Below are 4,745 nucleotides of genomic sequence, written 5' to 3' on the forward strand. Positions count from 1 at the left end.
AAAAAAAAAAAAATAGCTGAGCGTGGTGGTGCACGCCTGTAGTCCCAGCTACTTGGGAGGCTAGGCAGGAAAATCGCTTGAGGATTTCTGGCATAGGAGCACTGGGTCCTAAGGCTGACTTTGTAATTTTTCCTAATATCCAGGATGGCTTGGATAAATAAATAGTCCTTTAGTACTACTTATTCCTTGGGGGATTCTGGGTTTAAGTTGGTATACTTAATAAGGGCTTCCTGCAGCCTTTTGAGAAAGGCTATAGGATTTTGGTTGGCCCCTGGTTTATGGTGGCTAACTTAGAATTTATTGGCTTGACCTTACTTCATTTTATTCCCTCTATTAGACACAGCAGTATGTGGTTCCTGGAGCGTATTTTTGCTTGAGTATTGTTGTCCCAATTGGGGTCTTGTTGGGGAACAGCTGTAGCCCATGGAGAGTAGTTGACGTTTGCCAGGTGTAAGTCATCCCCACAGTGGCTGGCTGCTTCACAGATGGTTTGTCTTTCCTCCCATGAGAGGGCTTGTCCCAGGAGGATATTTACGTCCTTTGAAGTTAATCGAAATATAAGGACTGGCTGGGGGCAGTGGCTCACACCTGTAATCCCAAAACTTTGAGAGGCTGAGGCCGTGGATCGCCTGAGGTCAGAAGTTCAAGACCAGCCTGGCCAACACGGTAAAACCCCATCTCTACTAAAAATGGAAAAATTAGCGAGGCATGGTGGTGCACACCTGTAGTCCCAGCTACTCGGGAGGCTGAGGCAGGAGAATTGCTTGAACACAGGAGACAGAGGTTGTAGTGAGCTGAGATCATGCCACTGCACTCCAGCCTGGGACAGAGCAAGATGTTTTAAAAAATAAATAAATGTAAGGGCCAACATTTGGAAGCCTTCAATGAGTCTCTTGGGGTCATTTGAGAACTTTCCTATGGTTTTTTTTTGTTGTTGTTGTTTGTTTGTTTGTTTTAATTTGCCAAAGGTCCAGAATGAAAAGGAAATGAGGACTTGGATGGATCCAACTGGGTCACTTACTTACTCTAGTGGGCAGAGCCTGGAGGGAGAGCTAAGGGGCTCTGTGTAGGGCAGGGCTGATTCCAAATGTCTGAGAGTGAGATAAATAGGGGAGGAGCCAGGTGGCTGTTTTTCACTTTTTGGCCTGAGGAGGAGGAGGCAGTTTTTCCTCTTGGCTTTTGGAGGAGAAGGGAGTCAGGAGATGAGTCCCAGTGAAGGGCCCTGGAGAAAGCAGCTAAGCATAGCTAGGATGGTGGGGTTTGCCTTACAACCTTTATAAGGATTGGGGTTTTTCCTTCAGGCTATGAAGGTTTGTAAACAGAGAGCCTCTGACTATTTGCCATGACGGTGGCAGGAAAGGTCCAGCTGGAGGATGGTATTTAAATGTGTACTTTTGTGTTTTGGCCAGAGTTCCTCTGGTTTTGCAAAGGAAAATAAGTTTTTCGTTTTAGGGTTTGGGGGTTGAACTTACCCCAATTCTTGACGTGCATTCAAGGGGCATGTCCTGTGGTATGGAGACGCAATTACCCATCTGTGAAGAGAGAACAGAGGAGAGAAGGGAAAAGGCATCTCCTCTAGTTTCCCTTCTATCTTTTTCCTGCACTTATGGCAGACCAGAGTGAACATGGTATCCCCCATTCATCCTAGGAGTTCCAGAATGAACCATTGCTTACTGGGTACCCTTAACCCTGGTCTCATCCCATGTCTGGGACCAGCCTTCAACTCTTCTAGGGGTAATCTCTTTTGTGCCTACTATGGCTTGGGACTAGCCCTCAGCTCTGTTCTGTAGATACTTTGGTCTTTGCATGTTTGGCCTTGGGCCAGCCTATATCCTTGTCTCCATGACCTTATAGTGACTCTTGTTCTGAGCATTGTAACAACAAAATGATCATCTCTTTTCTCATATTCCCATATCCCATGTTCTTTAAGTAGATGAGAAGACTGTTTTTCAGCTGACAAAAGGGGGCTGGACTTCCCTCCTTTCAAATAAAACCTTGAAGGTCCTAGTTGGGCGCAGTGGCTCACGCCTATAATCCCAGCACTTTGGGAGGCTGAGGCAGGCAGATCACATGAGGTCGGGAGTTCAAGACCAGCCTGGCCAACATGGAGAAACCCCGTCTCTACTTTAAAAATTTAAAAATTAGCTGGGCGTGGTGGTGCCTGCCTGTAATCCCAGCTACTCGGGAGGCTGAGGTAGGAGAATTGCTTGAACCTGGGAGGCAGAGGTTGCAGTGAGCTGAGGTCATGCCATTGCACTCCAACCTGGGCAACAAGAGCAAAACTCTGAAACCTTGAAGATCCTGATGTATACTGAAAAGGGCACTTGAACTCAGGAGGCAGAGGCTACAGTGAGCCGAGATTACACCACTGTACTCCAGCCTGGGTGACAGAGCGAGGCTCCATAAAAAAAAAAAAAAAAAAAAAAAAAAAAGAAAATTTTAAGGGAAAAGGCTTTTGCAGTTTGCTTTAAGGTTAAATCTTAAGACTAGGAAGAAAAGAGAAGGGGAAAAAGAGATTTTTGTTTGCTTTGTTTGTTTTAAGATGGTGTCTGACACTGTAGCTCAGGCTGGAGTATAGTGGCATGATATCAGTTCACTTCGACATTGACCTCCCGGGTTCAAGCAATTCTCATGCCTCAGCCTCCTGAGTAGCTGGGCCTACCATGCCTGACTAATGTTTGTATATTTTGCAGAGACAGGGTTTCACCATGTTGGTCAGGCTGGTCTCAAATTCCTAACCTCAAGTGATCCATCCACCTTGGCCTCCCAAAGTTCTGGTATTACAGGCATGAGCCACTGTGTCCGGCCAAAAAAAGTTTTAAAACGCATTTTGAGATAGGTGAGGTGGCTCATGCCTGTAATCCCAGCACTTTGGGAGGCTGAGGCTGGAGGATCACTTGAGCTCAGGAGTTCAAGACCAGCCTAGGCAACAAAGTGAGGCCCTGTCTCCACAAAAAAATGCAAAAGTTAGGCAGGTGAAATGGTGCTTGCCCCCCCAGCTACTTGAGAGGCTGAGGTAGGAGGATTGCTTGAGCCCAGAAGCTTGAGGCGGCAGGGAGCCCTAATCACGCCACTGCACTCCAGCCTGGGTGACACATTGTGAGCCTGTCTCAAAAACTAATAAAAATAAAATAAAATTCATTTTGAAGTTAAGCTGCTCCATTATAAGAGGTCACCTATTTTTAATTTTTATTACAATTATTTTTTACATGAAGGAAATTAAGCAAATCTTAAGTCGTATAGCATGAATTTTTTCAGCTTTATTATAATTTACATACAATAAAATTCACTCATCTTAAGTGTAGGGTTTGATGAATTTTAGTGATGCATATAGTTGTATGACTATCATCACAAAGAAAATATAGAATATTTCCATCACTCTAAAAAGTTTTCTCATACCCTTTGATCTCCTTCCCTGCCCTCCCCACATCCTCCCTACCACACACCCAGGCAACAGTTGCTCTGCTTTATGTCACTTTGGTTTTGCCTTTTTAAGAATTTCATATATATATGTGTGTATATATATATATATATATATATATATAAAACTATTAATATAAACATTTGTGTGCAGTCTTTGAACCATTTTTTTTCTTTTAGATGGAGTCTCGCTCTAACACCCAGGCTAGAATGCAGTGGTGTGATCTCAGCTCACTGCAACCTCCACCTCCCTGGTTCAAGCAGTTCCCCTGCCTCAGCCCCCCAAGTAGCTGAGATTACAGGTGCACGCCACCATGCCTAGCTGTTTTTTGTATTTTTAGTAGAGACAGGGTTTCACCATGTTGGCCAGACTGGTTTTGAACGTCTGACCTTAGGCAATCCACCTGTCTTGGCCTCCCAAAGTGCTGGGATTACAGGCATGAGCCACTGCACCCGGCCTCTTTGAACATTTTTTTAAACCCTGTTGTCCAGACTGGAGTGCAGTGGTGTGATCATGGTTCACTGCAGCCTCAACTTCCTACACTCAAGCAATCCTCTTACCTAAGCTTCCCAAGAAGCCAGGCCTAGAGGCATGCACTATCATGCCCAGCTATTTTGTATGTCTGTAGAGATGGAGTCATGCCATGTTGCCCAGGTTGATCTTAAACTCCTGGCCTCAAATGATCCACCTGCCTCAGCCTCCCAAAGTGCTGGGATCGCAACAAGCCTGAGCCACCTCCCCTGGCCTGATCATACATTTTTATTTCCCATTGATTTTGTATGTCTTGCGTTCACAGGTCAAATCCTGTAATTTTGTATGTGTTGGGTTCATGGATCAAATGGTAAATATATGTTAAACTTCATAAGAGAGGCCAGGCACAGTGGCTTACACCTTTAATCCCAGCACTTTGGGAGGCTGAGGTGGGAAGATCACAAGGTCAGGAGTTTGAGACCAGCTTGGCCAACATGGCAAAACCATGTCTCTACTGAAAATACAAAAAGTTAGCTGGGCATGGTGGCATACACCTGTAATCCCAGCTACTCAGGAGGCTGAGGCAGGAGAATTGAGTGAACTTGGGAGGCGGAGGTTACAGTTAGCTGAGATCTCGCCATTGCACTGCAGCCTGGGTGACAGAGCAAGACTCCGTCTCAAAAAAACAAAAAAACACTCATAAGATAGTGCCATATTCTTTATCAAAGTGGCTACCCATTTTGGATTCCAACCAGCAATATTTAAAATCTCTATTTGCTCTATATCAAGGCCATGTTTTGAAGTGAATCTTCCTAGACTTTTTTAAAAAATGCATACATTATGTATTTCTTTT

Source organism: Cebus imitator, unplaced genomic scaffold, assembly GCF_001604975.1.
Source record: "Cebus imitator isolate Cc_AM_T3 unplaced genomic scaffold, Cebus_imitator-1.0 Scaffold18, whole genome shotgun sequence".
NCBI lineage: Eukaryota > Metazoa > Chordata > Mammalia > Primates > Cebidae > Cebus > Cebus imitator.